The 15304-nt window shown below is 36.1% G+C and overlaps 1 long non-coding RNA gene across 1 annotated transcript in view; it reads left to right on the top strand.

Annotated features, from left to right (window-relative positions):
• The window catches only part of LOC311436006, a 274041-nt gene extending 266501 nt beyond the window's left edge, over nucleotides 1–7540 (top strand). The window contains exon 4 of the long non-coding RNA XR_014692532.1: nucleotides 7514–7540. This is a non-coding gene — a long non-coding RNA (uncharacterized lncRNA). The remainder of the gene's footprint in view (nucleotides 1–7513) is intronic.
• The last annotated feature ends 7764 nt before the right edge of the window (nucleotides 7541–15304 follow it).

The raw sequence follows: 15304 nt of genomic DNA, 5'->3' as shown, positions 1-15304 counted from the left end.
AAAGCAAGTAGCATTTTTCCTAGTCCCTGAGGATAGAAAGAGAAATTCTATGTGTCAGAAAGGCTGTGAAATCATAAAGAATACATAAAGAAACACTTTCTAAAAAATATTGGGATAAACTCCAAAAGGAGCCTAAGAACAGTGTCAGCAGTGTCAGGAATCTGTCTGTCTATCAGATGTGTCAATGAGGGATTAACCAAAGCACTCTTCCTTTCTCTGACTCAGCGATTTCTCCATTTTAACTCTCTTATACACAAAGAAACATTTTCCGTCCCTGCTGTCCCCACCTATCAAAGAGAAACCTTAGCTAACCAGATCTAACAGGTAACAGATCAGGAAGTCAATACGACAATCAGAATAGCAATCAACAGAGGTACATCAGAGCAAAAGCAGATCTGAAGATGAACACTGAGTCTTGTATTTTCTAATCATAACATGGTATGCTTTTACCCAAGGCTTTTGTTAAGATCAAACGAAAATATGAGACAATGAGCTTAAGAAAATCTTTCATATGCTCAACCTTTACCTAGGGAGTTTATGCAACTGCAACAGAAATAAAAGGAAACCCAAGCTTTAGACTACCTAACTGGAAGATTTAAGAAAACTTTCTTTGATTTCCTATTCCCACATTGCAACTGTTCATAAAAAGACTCTGAGTACTTACTCACAATTGCCAGACCTTATGTTAGATCAGACTGTTTCATGTCCAGTGATTTTAATGTATCTACCTTGACTGGCATGAGACAGAAATATGTCCATTTTGCTTTTACACAATATCTGAAGTGCATGATAAACTAATGATAAACTTCCTAGGTTAAATCAAATAGAAAATAACCTTTTTTTTTTTTTTCCTATTTCAAATATTTTTTCTGCAATCTTCACTTACAATTTAACTACCTTTAATTTCATCAAAGACCTGCATACAAGTGAAACTTATGCCATTACAATTGACCAGGAGAAACAAAAACAAACAAACAATAAAAGATTTAACATCCTACACTGTCTAAGAACACAAAAGAGGATAGTATGAGTATTTCTAATCTGGTCTTGCAGCGTGAAGAAACAGTGCTTGAAGCATTATTTTGACTAGTTCTAATTTAGGGACAATGAGGTAGATGGGAAAGGAAGAACAGTTATACATACCATATAGGCCAATCAAAGCTGGCCGTGAAACAGTTAGCTGAGATACATAGCTAATATAGATGTGTCAACCTCAAATTTAGAATATAATGTGTAAAACTTGTGGATGACCCAGGGTGAATACTTACACAACTGACTGTACACAGACCTCCACAACTTACTTAGATACCTGTATCTTGTTAGTCATGTAGTTTCCATTCATAACAAATCTAGAGCACAATCACTCTGACAAAGATGTCCGAACTGTCAGATGAATTATAATCTAGAAATGCCTAGTTCTCTTTATTGACTATAATAGCCTATGCTGATTAGTTCAGAAGTAAAGATCTACCAAGTACATATCTAAAGGCAGGTGACATTAATTCCATTATTAATCTGTTCTTACTACTTCAGCCATCTTGTTTACAGCCAGTTGGGACATCTCATGAGAACTGCAAACCATATAAACTTTGTATTGCAATATCAACTTCCTAACAATGAGAAAGCCACAGAGAAAAGCAAGCCAATTCTCTGAAGTACTCACTGTCTGGATTGATGCAGCCTTTGAAGAAAAACTTGTGGCTTTGAAGCACACTTTCAATGAGTAAGACCATTCTAAAATGTAGTTCCTTGATGGGATTCATAATTAAATTCCCTCAGCTTTTGTCCATTTTGTCCATATGTATCTCAATCACAGTCTACTTGAATGTCCTAAAAGTTGTAGGGAGATTTTTGGTGGGAGACAGGCAGAACTATCAGAATAATAATCTTTCTAAACATTGGCAAAAAGTACACTAGAGCTGTAACTGGTCAGCCAAGAAAAATTATGTTCTGTATTTTAGGAGACCAGGCAAAAAATAAATAAAGGAAATTTTTTCCAGGAAAAAAAAAAATAAAAGGAAAAAGAAAAAAAAAGGATAAAAAGGGGCATATATTCAGTTACAATTAGTATTTCTAACTTGTCTTTGAAACTCACGTTCCATAAAATCTATTCCAGTAAAACTCAGTTATTCAAATGTTCACAGAGAATAAACACAAAAGGAATTTGAGCATGCTATTACAAATTCATTAAAAACCTCTGATATTACATTGATGGACAAGTGCAAGAAGCTACACAGATATTTATGTTTAAAAATCCAACAAATCTTTGCAGGCTTATTTTTACATATTTCACCCAGATACTACTACCACAGCTTCTGTTTAACAGAGAACTTATTGTTTCTCAAGTGTTAACGACTGTTTATGTAAAGCCCTTGACCTTCTTCAGTTCTGTTGTAATTATTTCTATTTATGTGTAACTTTACTATAATATCCATGGGACAAATAAATAACTTGGAAATCAGTCAACTCAGTGTTGCTTTTGAAGTGCTTGATTACTGTCATATCTGGTTTCAGGCAAGATATGCCTCCCCCCCAGATAACAATAAAAAATAGGCACTTTAATTTGAACTGAATCAAGTATGCTGAGGTATCAAAAACACTATATGGGGCTGGACTTAAGTCAGGAGGAATGAGAAATCTGTACCCTTCTGTATCATCAGCTATAGGCTGGGTAGACACCCAAGAACATCTAAAACAGTATTAAATGCACCTCTATCAAGCCACTGTTCTAACTAAGAAAGGCAGCTTATTTTGAGGAAGAACAGTCAGACTGTCCCCTGGATGAATATCAAGTTGAAAGGTGTCTGTCTGAAGTCTGTGGAAAATTTCAAAAGAGCCATAGTCTATAAAGGCTAACAGAGGCTCAAAAAAGAAAGCTATATTTTGTTTAAAAAAATTAAAAAAAATCAGAATGGAGAAGAGGGAGAGGCAAAAGATCTTCCAATTTACTCATATTTTAAGAAATTTATTAATATTTTAACTGATTATCTATTTTGGATCTTCTAATCTTCTAATACTTCTATTCAAATTTTATCTTAAACCAGGTAGAAGAGAAAGTAATTTTAAGATTAATAGATAAGAGCAAGACAAGTGGTAAATATGTGACAAAGTAAAGAAAAGTGGTAAATATGTAAGGCAAAGCATTGAGGCTTCCTAACTAGTAGAAAGATGGTACTGCAGGAGGCACAGAAAAGTCTTCCAGTGAATAATAGCAACCAGTAAGGGACTTCATCATGCATTAAGATATTGATATCAGGTGCAATCTTACCCTCTCCTTGGTCTAGTTTTAAGATTAAGGTCTGTAGGGATAAGGCATTTCTCAGACACAGTATTAGTGGAAGGTTTACTCTATACGGTACAATATTTTACCAAGGAAAGCGAAAAACTTTCTCAAATGTGAGTAAAACAGTTTTAAATAGGTTTACATTTTTCAAGCTTTTTTTTTTTTTTTTCCTTCCAGAATCACAGAATTGAAGGGGTTGGAACGGACCACGAAAGATCAAAAGATCAAAAGATCATTGGGTCCAACCCTCCTGCCAAAGCAGGTTCCTTAGAGCAGGCTGCCCAGGTAGGTGTCCAGATGGGCCTTGAATATCTCCAGAGAAGGAGACTCCACAACCTCCCTGGGCAGCCTGTTCCAGTGCTCCATCACACTCACTGTGAAGTTCTTTCGCATGTTGGTGCGGAACTTCCTGTGCTCTATCTTGTGGCCATTAACCCTTGTTCTGTCCCTGCAAACCATTGAAAAGAGGTTGGCCAAATCCCTCTCTCTCCCACACCTCAGGTATTTATACACATTGATGAGATCCCCTCTCAGTCTTCTTTTCTCCAAGCTGCACAGACCCAGGTCTCTCAGTCTTTCCTCATAGGGAAGATGCTCCAGGCCCCGTATCATCTTTGTGACTCTTTTTTAGTAGCAGCTTATTCACATAAAGTCTCTTATTTCTTTCCTTAATTTTTGTAACAATTCTATAACAATCCTTCAGGTTTCATTTTTAAGTTTCAAGTTTGGTATCTTTTCTTTTTGGTAATAATTGATCAGTATCTATTACTGATGGAAGAGTTATTAGTGTGTGTACTTTCCTCAACTTCTAACTTGGAAGTTTGCTTTCTTGCCACTATCGAAACATTTCTGTTTCAGCCTGAAAGAGTATAAATCACCAAGCTGCTAAAGCTGCTTTATCAAGCTGCTAAAGTTAAACAAGCTGCTGAAGTCAAATGTAGTTTGAATCGTTGCAGTTCACTTACTGTAGAGTTCATTTGGTAAGGATTTCTTAGAGGACAAATTCCCCAAAATTTTTTCTGAAGAGTTCTGAAGAGTTTAATGGGAAACTTTCTATTAAAAGCCAAAAAAAAAAAAAAAAAAAAAGCGAGTCCTACCTCCTAAAAAGGGCAGAAAATAGAGAAAATAGTACAATAATTTTTTCTTTTAGGAAAAGGGTGAATAATTATGGGAGGACAAGAAATTATGAAGAACAAAGTAAAGAATTAAAAATCCACCTAAACAATGGCTGAAATTTTCCCCTGCTGCTTTTCACAAATAAAAATAGCTATCTATGTTTAAAAGTTAGATTTCAAATAACCTGTAAATAACGAATTGTTAACTGAAGGAGAATAAATCCAAACAATAAAAGAAAAGTGAATTAAGGAATTAAATAGAGTAATTTTTCAGAGAAACAAATATGGATTAAACAATTCAATAATTCAGATATAAATAACCATTATTTAGAATTCCAGGGTTATACATTATACAAACATAATAAGATTTATTTAAATAACCTAAGTTCTAATTTAGTTGTATTTTCACAACTAACCATGCTCACTGCAATGGCATTTAGAGTGCTATTAGCAGAAAATTTAAAACAATTCTGTCCCTTGTAAAATGACAGTAAAAGAAACATGTTAAATGAATTAATCAAAGAAGATACATGCATGTTAAACACTAATATGTGTAAATGAATAATGAAGATTTTAACTTTCATTAGATATTATGATTTATGTAGATGATTAGATGCCACTGATAGAGAAAAAAATGAAAGGTGACAGGGCTCAGTAATATCAGTGCACTCAATGCACTGATAAAATGAGCTTCTGGCTAGCTGCAATTAAGTATACGAGATTATCAACTATAGAAATTCTATTATTTCCTACTTGGAGTTCATCTCTGAGTACCTGGCTCAACTGAGCACTCTTGTAGATTATCTGGTAAATTTTACACAGTTTTGTCCAATAACATGCAAAGCACTAAAGCAGATACTTAGGGTCTACATGCCTATACAAAGCATGATACAGAACATGAAGCTCAGGGCCAAGGAAAAAAAGAAATTGTATCTCTGACTTCCAGCTCCCAAGAACCCACAGTAACCCAGAATTCCTAAAAACTATGCCCATGAGGGCTTTTTTCTTTTTTTTTTTTTTTTTCCCCATCATTTTCCACCAGCACAGGACCTGCAACAGGAAGTAGTTACTTATAGTTCTCTGAGGAAATGTTCCTGCTGCAAACGTAGTTTGTTGTTGTTGTTGTTGTTGTGTTTTTTTTTTTTTTTTTGTTTTGTTTTGTTTTCATCCTCTATATACAATTACAGCACTGAAAAGAGACAAGGGCAGATTAAATTCATCCTCAAATGCACTCAAGAGCCAAAGAACTTCCTTCTGAAACCAGTGGGATATGAATGTATTATAGCTATCTCAATTACAGCTAATTGCCAGAGCTATGGATCTTTTCCCAGCTTTATAGTTTGAGCTTCTGCCTGCTGCTACACCAGTGTACAAATCTGAAACAAATCAGCAGAGGTGCCATTTCCTCATATCTGTTGTGTGAGAAAATGGACTGGATATATCTGTAACACTGTAGAGTACACCAGGAGGGCTGCCTAGCTAATGAACCAATCTAGCCAACGTCTGGCATGAAGCAGGGCACAAACTGCTGAAAGAGGTGCACATCACCTCCTGGCAAGCTGGCATACAGTCTGTTAAAAAACTATCTATCATGTTGTCAAAGGTATCAAATCAACAATGTTGTGGATAGATCTTTGTCATTATGACTGAGAAGTTTTCCTAGGGTTTAGTGTCACCTACCTGTTAGACACCTAGCTTAGCTTTAATTTTTGGTCCAACACATACATATCATTGCTCTTCACCTTTGCAACTGTTCCTTCTTCCATGCATTTTAGAGCTAAGAAGTGGGAAACATTTTATGTCTGTTAATTTACCACTCAAGTCAGACACCACTATGTTAATTTTACTCTGAAAATTAACTGGCAACATGAGATCTTTGAAATCCATCATCTAAGCAGAAACATGGACATCCTTTTTGTGCAGGCTGCTGAAATATCTTAGAGTAAAACCGAGATATCTCTTGCAGATAATAAATCTAGTCTACTCTGATGCTGGCATATTTCTTTATTATTATTATCATTATTGTTATTATTACAGGTAATGTAAAACTTATCTTGTTTACGAGAATTACCTGAACAGATATGTCATGACAGTTTTCTCTCTATTTTAATTTCAAGGTCTTCAAAGAAAATTCACGAAACACCTAAAGTAGATTTGAAACATACATCTTTGTAATTCTAAAAACAACCATCATAGCTATATTACAGCTAAACTACTAACTCTAGAGTCCATTTGAACAAACAGAATTTCCAACAATGTATAAGATCTAAACATATTAATGGATAAATTAATTTCCAATGCAGATAATGACCTTTAAAGAAATTTAAACAGGACTCTCTTGTTATGATGGATGCTATAGGAACCATCTAGCAGTGTAATATCAACCTGTGTGTGAGAAGGAAACAAACAATTTGGAAGCTGACTGTGCAAAGGCACATGGGTCTAATGTTGCATGGATACGCACTGGAAATGCCTTAGTAGGTAGACATCACAAAAAGTCTTACTTTGAACCATTTATCCATTTGTTTGTCTGGTTTGAGAGTGCCTTTGCTCCTGGCTTGGGTCCTAGATTGGTGAAAAACTTCAATGTTTACACATTCTAGTCAATCTTCCAACTGACAAAGACAGTGATCTCTGGCACTTTTCCCCTCACTTACCCTTCCCACACAAATTGCGACTTGAGCTAGTCGCATCTTGGATATTGCCTCCTCACATAATATAAGAGCAATAATGGACAAACGTCCTGTTTGACACACAGAAAGGGCTTTAAAGACATTAACACAAGGGTGATGAATCTTTAGTTAAAGAAGGAGCTAATTAACATATTTATGTACCCTGTTTTTTTGTGTGTGTTGGTGGGAGGGATGGGTTCTGTCACAAAAACATGCTGAAAATAAGATTCTGCATTTAGTATAATTTGTTTAGGAATGTTCTGTGCAAAATCTGGTTTTATTACTCCCAACTTTAGAAAACAACTTCCAAAGCCAAAATTTTTTCTAAGGTCCTTCCAGAATTTCAGTTTTGCTTCATTGCCTTTCCAGGTGTTTTCTCTTTTCCTGGCAACAGACATTACAATATTTTCATTTAGAATCAAGTCCAAGAAACTCCTCCTCAGAAAAAAAAAAAAAGAAAAAAAAAAAAAGGAATAGTTTTCCACTTGCCTTACAGGTCTTTGTCCTCAAACTCAATGCTTACTGCACAGTCTATCAGACTTTTCAGCCATCTAAATACACCAACAGCCTCAGTACTAGATAATGAGGTTGCCTACATACCTGCCAAGTTGCTCACTGCACATGCTCAGGACATTCTGGATGACACGTAGGTGTTTAATCTCCCATGCAGCCGAGAAGCAGGTAGGGATGTATTGAAAGTTTGTATGAGGACAATGGAGTCTTGTGCTTCAGTCATGTCTGGGATGTTTGTGTTGCTCCCCTTTTCTGGGGCTTGTCTGCTTCCTCCAAAGCATGCATGGGAATGTAACAAAGAAATACAGAGCATCCAAACACCATACGCCTTAGTTGGAGAGATGAGTTCTCCTTTTAAGCCTTTTGAGTTACTCTTTGGAAGCATCTGCCACCTTCTCCCATGACTGTTTACAGAGATTAAGTTCCCAGTTAACATTTACTCCACCAAGCCAGATACTTTTTATTAAGAGATCAATAAAACATAAACTAAAAACTTTGAGTAGATATTTAGAATACAACCTGTTATGTCAGCAGATACTTTGCTTTGACCATTTCACCAAGATGAAGGGCAGTAGTCACATTTACTAGATGTCCTGGTTTCAGTTAGAACAGAATTAATTTTCTTCCTAGTAGCTGGTGGAATGCTGTGTTTTGGCTTAGGATGAGAAGAGTGCTGATAACACCCCGATGTTTTAATTGTTGCAGAGCAGTGCTTATACCAAGCCAAGGACATCTCAGCCTTTTGCTCTGTCCTGCCAACAGGCAGGCTGGGGGTGCAGCAAGAGCTGGGAGGGGACAGACCCAGGACAGGTGACCCAAACTAGCCAAAGGGGTATTCCATACCATCTGACGTCATGCTAAACAATATATAGGGGTGGCTAGCCGGGGGGAGGGGGCCGGACTGCTCGGGGTTAGGCTGGGCATCGGTCAGTGGGTGGTGAGCAATTGCATTGTGCATCACTTGTTTGTACATATTATTATTACTTTCCTATTATCACCATTATAACATTATTATTATTATTATTATTTTGTTATTATTATTTTCCTGTCTTATTAAACTGTCTTTATCTCAACTCACGGGCTTCACTTTCCATTTCTCTCCCCCGTCCCAGAGAGGGAGGGGGGAGGGTGAGCGAACGGCTGCGTGGTATTTAGCTGCCAGCCGGGTTAAACCACGACACTAGCACTTTTTTAAAAGTCTAAAATTGCATATGTGATAAAGACATGCTTGCCAACAGCTAATATCAATCTTCAGCAGTCTAATAGTCAAAAATCCGACCCAAATTACCTACCATAAAAAAAAAAATCAAAAAAAAAAAAAAGGCATTAAAAAATGTGCAGTTTTAAATGATTTTAAATAAAAAGCATCAATTATATGTAAGCGTTCATAAGATCAGGGCTAAAATGTGAACACTTGGTGTTTATATTGATATATATAATCATAGACCAAAATATAATCTAAAATATAATCTAAACTGTCATTCAGCAATTAAAATTCTTTAGAATTATTTGGTCTTTTAACATCTGGTTTATCTGATTGCCTGACACATACTGCAGATGATCATTTAAAACACAACTAGTATTAAGTGCTGGGGTAATAGTTCAGTCACTTAGATATTGATAGCATGGGTATCATCCTTCTAGAACAGCAAATTAGATAAAATTAGCACTTACAGATGAGATTTAGATTAATGTGCATAGAATTAATTATATTACAATTTCTTGATAAAACCTTGCACATTTCATGCTAAATTAATATGCACCAAATATATATATGTGTCATCTCTAAGATAGTAGTGTGTGCTGCGTCAGGGGACAGAGCACACCAGCTGCACAGCAGTGGTCACAAGCCTGTGCTGTGCCTATGTGCTGTGGGGAGGCTCCGGTGCAGCAATGCAGCTGGCACCGCCTTGCAACTAGGCAGATGAAAGGGCTGTTATCTCTCAGATGTCTTTTCCTCATTGACACCCAGTGGGGTGGCCAACACAGCCCCTTCATCCTGTTCTGTAATTTATACGAATATATAAGAGAGGAAAGAGAGAAAGAGAGAGAGAGAGGAAGGGGAAGTGAGAGCGAGTCGGTTTTGCTAAGAGTCAGTTTGAGAAAACTTTATTAGAACTAATTGACTTTGAGATTCCTTGACAATCTTGGGTAGTATAGCCAAGGATCCTCTCCCCTCTCTCTCTCTCACACACTCATATTTACTTTCCTGCTTAATACCAAATGAAATAAATCAGCAGAATGCGTTAATATGAAAAAGGAAACCAAAAACTTTTCTTCCTGCTCCCAGGTGAGTTCTTTTCTTCCCCAGATGTTCTCCCTTCTCAATCTCTTTCTCTAGTTCTTGCTGCCTAGTTCAGAAGTGAAATTAAAGCATCTCATATCAGCTTAGTGGTTATGGCATTCCTGGGAGCTAAAACAGCATACTCAAGGAGAAGATGCTTAAAATCCACATTTCACTTTCCAGGGACCTGCTCTAACTTTTAAATTGTTTTTATAAAGATGTTAATTCCTGTGCTGTTTTTGTCCATATTTTGAACTCAGATGTCTCCACCTTGACTGTGTTGGCATGATGAAGTGCCCAGTCCTAGAATCCTTGAGTGTCAAATCTCTCTGACAACTGTAACAGCTCAGGAGTCACATCTCTGAACCGTAAGGGAGTTTCAGTGTCACATGTCTAGCTGGTCAAACTCTAAACTATGAAGAGTTACTTATTCTCAGGCACTTAGAGAAGTATGCATCCTAAAACAGAGATGGCTTAGGTGTTCCCAGGTAAATGACAAAGGATAGTGTATGGCCTGAATAATTTTCTCAGACTAAGATAACACAAATTTATGGTAAGCATTAAAGTTAGGCCACCTCCAGTTTAACTTAGATTTAACCATGAGCTCTATCATATTTCATAAGTAGTGAAGTATTAAAAAATCACATTTTTCTGTTTTGTATAAAACGGTGTTAGATTAGCATATAGCAGGAAACAAAGTGATGCATATAGCATTTGCTGTATCACTCACAGGTAGAAGAAAAGTTCTTCTGACTTTCCAGAAATTTCCATGCCTATGTAAATATACTTTCAAGCTTGATGATATGATTTCCCACAACTTACCATACCCTTGCTTTTTTTGATTTCTATTATGTCACTCTGACACAACTTTAAAATCCTTTCTTTATTAAGCTCTTTTTCATAGATTTTGTCTTTTTTCAAAAAAAAACTTTTATATACTAACAATTTAATAAACACTTTACTTGAGATTAAATTATGTTTCTTCACATGATAAATGAATAAGCAGCAAATTTGTGAAAGCAAATAAGTCATCACAATAAGCCATCTCACTAAGAAGGCAATGTGTCATTATGTCATTCTGAACAACCCAGGTTGCATTTTCCTGTAGCTATTTCAGTCTTCTTGTTAAGCCACATAGAAAATCAGAAACCTTGGTAATAAGAAACTTACTGCTTCTTCATTACATCTCTCAAATGTAGCCATTTCTTTGCCTCCCCCCCCCACCCCCAACAGAAAAAATAGACATTTGAATGTGCATAGCAGAGTCAATTTCCCATTAGCAATTAAAACACTAAATAAATATGCAGAGATGACATACCATCTTAAATGACAGCCATGATGTCTCCCTGTAAGAATACTTTGCCCTGCAATCTGAGCTGGCTATGTACCTTATCCTTGTTTGACCTTGAAGTGATCTTCTTGCATCCTACTACGGCTCTGGCTTCAATGTAATCTCTGACTAAAGTTTGGGCTTCACTCGACCATCACTATCATACTCTGTATTGAACAACACTGTCATTTTGCTACATATACATAAACTGTTGTTTGGACATAAACTGGCTTCACAGGAAGACTACAGCCCTGAAAAATAGAGGGCAAGAGGCACAGGAGCAGGACGGATTGATGGATTATGAAAAACAAAAAACAAACAAACAAAACAACAACAAGAAAAAAAAACACAAAAACAAAACAAAACAAAAACAAACAAACAAATAAAAACATCTCAAGGGAAGTCTGATTAGAGGTACAGTGCACTGGCAGGAAGTCAGTTTTACTTCCCTCCCCATTCATTTTATGAAAGCATTTAGTATGTTGGCAATGTAAGCAAAGAATTGCCATCATATTTATTAATATTATCATATTATTTACATCATATATAAGCAATCTTTCTAACATAGTGATCACTCTAAAACTAAACTTTCTACAGCTATTGCATCAAATCAAAGTGAGCTCTTGAAACAGTAAGTTTTCAGAGAAATAAAGACAGAGAGAGAAATGGTACTCAGAGTGAGAAGTACCAAAGCTCTCAGGCAATGCTGGAGGGTCAATATTCAATCAAAATTTTGAATCCATGCATAAAGAACTAGACTTAAAAGTAGTCACAAAAGATATTTTTGTATATAGCGGTACCTAAAGTTATCTGTTTCTTTATTAGTATGGTACTAAAAGAGAATGGGATGACTATCTGAGCATGCAGGAAAAAAAATGTATTCCTAAGAAAAGTGAAACTTTTAAAGGACATCATTGTTAGCATATGTTCTTCTCAAAGAACAGAATTTCTTTCATTTATCTAAATTTGAGGAATGTTTGACTGACAGTCACTTAGCAAGTCAGCCATGTAATTATGGCATACTGACTGATTCCATTAGAAGAGATCAAATAGTGATTGGAATCAAAGATATAAAGCTACTGGAATGACAGCTACATGATAGAAACCTAAATCAGGAAAAGCAGTAAGGACTTGTCAAAAGGAAGCTAGAAGAAAAGTGAGATGCAGTTACACCTGATCAACAGATTATCACAAGGGGAGACTTGGAAAGTTGAAAGACAAAATAAAGTAGGAAACTTTACAAAATAGCAAGAAGCTGTGATGGATAGAAAAATCATTAGCTGTGGGAACACACACCAGTCAAAACATTTAACATCTGTGTTTAGATGACATAAATTCAACCATTTTGCAATACCTTTCAATTTAACAAGCACATCAATGCTCTGTATTAAGGGAATAAATGTTTGAAAATCTAAAGTGGATTTCTAGAGGTATCCTGAATCTCCAGAAGCTGAAATCAGGGACAGAAGGCTGAAGTCTTTCTGTACACACTGAGGGAATATTTCTGAATTATAGATTGGATATTGATATCTATCTGAACATGGGAAAAGGAAATGTGGTTGTCAGCTTTTGACTTAGAAAACAAGATCACTAAAATCCCCATCAAAAATACCTTAGAGAAGAAATAATGAATAACGTGATCTTGAACTGAAAATCAAAAGTGGAAACAGAACAAAATAGTTCAGTGAGACGGGACCTTCAAAGATCTAGTCGAACTGCCTGATCTCTTCAGGGCTAATGAAATGAAATTGGTTGTAAACATGCTGTAAATGTTATGCCAATAAATATACTAAGCATTTACAAGCAAGTTTAATTCAAAAGAGTGAGGAGAGAACCTGAAATTCTAATACAAAATTGCAAAATTGGTCTATATTTACAGATACTGGCTAAAACAGTTTGATGCTACATTATCATTCACATTTATTTGAAAGTGGATTCTTAGAGAACCTAACATGTTAGTGTATACCTGAAATATAATAAATAGGCATAGTGTAATATGTCATAGTGTATATTAAATTTGTATTAGTGAACATGACATTCCAGAAGTCTTTGTCTGGTGATGTTTCACAGTTTCATGAGGCTCTGGTGATGATTCTGTTGGGCAACCTGATCTAGTGGATGGCATCTCTGCCCATGACAGGGGGATTGGAACTAGATGATCTTTAAGGTCCCTTCCAAACCAAGCCATTCTATGATATGTCCTGATATGAAAATGAACAAAGAGATAGTGTCTCTTGCGAACTGTTTAAACTTCTTTTTTGTGAGATCGTATTTCAGCATTTAACATTACAGGTATGTGACTGAACAGTTTGATGAACAAAGAAATGAAAGCAGTTAAATGTTATTCAAAAGGATACAGAGGTTGGATGGGTTTAGCTCTGCTAAACCTACGGGCACCACCTTTTCAGCACAGTACATCACCACTGAAATTGTGTTTCACAGAGGAAAGTGGATTCTTAATTTAGCAAAACTACATCAGACAGTAGAAAAAAATTGTAATGTGCAGCAAGAGAAACTGATAGAGACACAAAAAAGGCATGATATAACAGGGATCTCAAAGTATGAAATCCATTATAAAGTGCAGTTACCATTCATTTTTACATAGGTATTTCATGAACTTTAACACACTACAGCTATCAGAAAGGTTACTACTAATTTCTGTGAAGTATGTGAAACCTGAAGACGAGGTTTTGAGAAAAACAAAAGGCAGATTATACATGTGCATGTACATGTAACTAATTCTTAGTAATAAGCAGACAGACAGGTGGAATTTCCAGAGTTAGCTCCCACTTCCCTCTCCCCCCCCCCCAAAAAAAAAAATAAAAAAAAAATCTAGATATACACCAAAGAAAAAGTAGCAGAAACTGCAACAGAGCAGAAAACAGGAATATTTCATACCAGTTCAGCTGGAATTCAGGAAAAGATTGATTGCATATTGCTAAAACAGTTAATGTGGCTGTAGTTGTGTTTGGCAAAAGGCATATGCTCTGGCATTTTTAGTAACTGAGCCACCAGATCATTAGCAGGCAAGTCAGACATAATTAACATAAATGCCTAGTCAGTCTGAGCCCGTTCTTAAGATACACAGATTGCACAATTCACAGGCAAAGAGAGAGGCATCAGGTTCTGTTCCCTTGTGTTTTTATAGCACGTTTAATGGGAGGCTTGTCTCACATCATCTTTTTCCTCTACTTAAGTTACTACACAGTCTTATCAAAACTACCCCAGACTACTGTTTTCTTTGGTCAAAGATGTCTTGAGTTTTGGAGCCTGGTTATTTTCCTTTATTCTGCTCCTTGACTTGCTGGCTCAGCTACCCTTTGCTACCAACTAACAGAAGACTGTATGACTCCACTGCTGACTTCAGGCAGGCGGTTTTGCTGCCAGATCAGACTTTCTTGCCCTGCCCGTTGAACAGCCAAGTTGCTTTGTGTTGCTGTCTCAGCTTACTTTACTCTTTCTGCTGACTTTTGCTGAATCCTGTCAAATTCCTCTCAAACTTTGACCTCAACTTTAAAAGAAATGTAAACTTTTCAAAAAAAAAAAAAGTTATAAAAATTTGCATTAATTTTTACTGTGAGCTGTGCCAATTAGGTAATATATTTGGAGCCTGAAAGACCCTGTAGATGTGCTCAAGTGTACTAATTGTTGCAATATTTTCAAGAGAGATCAACAATCTAGGCCTAGATATGTGTGAAGAATCTCTGGGAAATGTAAATCTATCCATAATTCATTTTGCAACATGGAGAAATTGAACTAGCATGAGAATATCATAACTGTGACAATAAGTGTGTGAAACTCCAATATTCATTTTCAAAAGCCTTCATTTTGAATAATGTATTGCATGTGATAAAGGTTCCAGTATTTGTAAGCTTAAATATCTAAGTAGAAATGTATGGATTTCGTAGTAAGTGAAAACACCTACTTAGACAACAAAGCAGTGTGCTAGCCCTTCAGAACAGGGCTCCCTTTATGCAAGCAGTGATATTTTTCAGCACAACAGACAATTGGTATAGAAGGGACTACAGCTGAACTAAGAAAAACAGAGAAAAAATCATGTACAGCTGCATCTGTGTGCATTACAGTTGTGTTAAAAGCCATGCTTAC

Source organism: Aythya ferina (genome assembly GCF_964211825.1).
Source record: "Aythya ferina genome assembly, chromosome: 4".
Taxonomy (NCBI): domain Eukaryota; kingdom Metazoa; phylum Chordata; class Aves; order Anseriformes; family Anatidae; genus Aythya; species Aythya ferina.
Note: the sequence above shows the minus strand (reverse complement) of the source record. Positions and strands in the feature narration are given on the sequence as shown.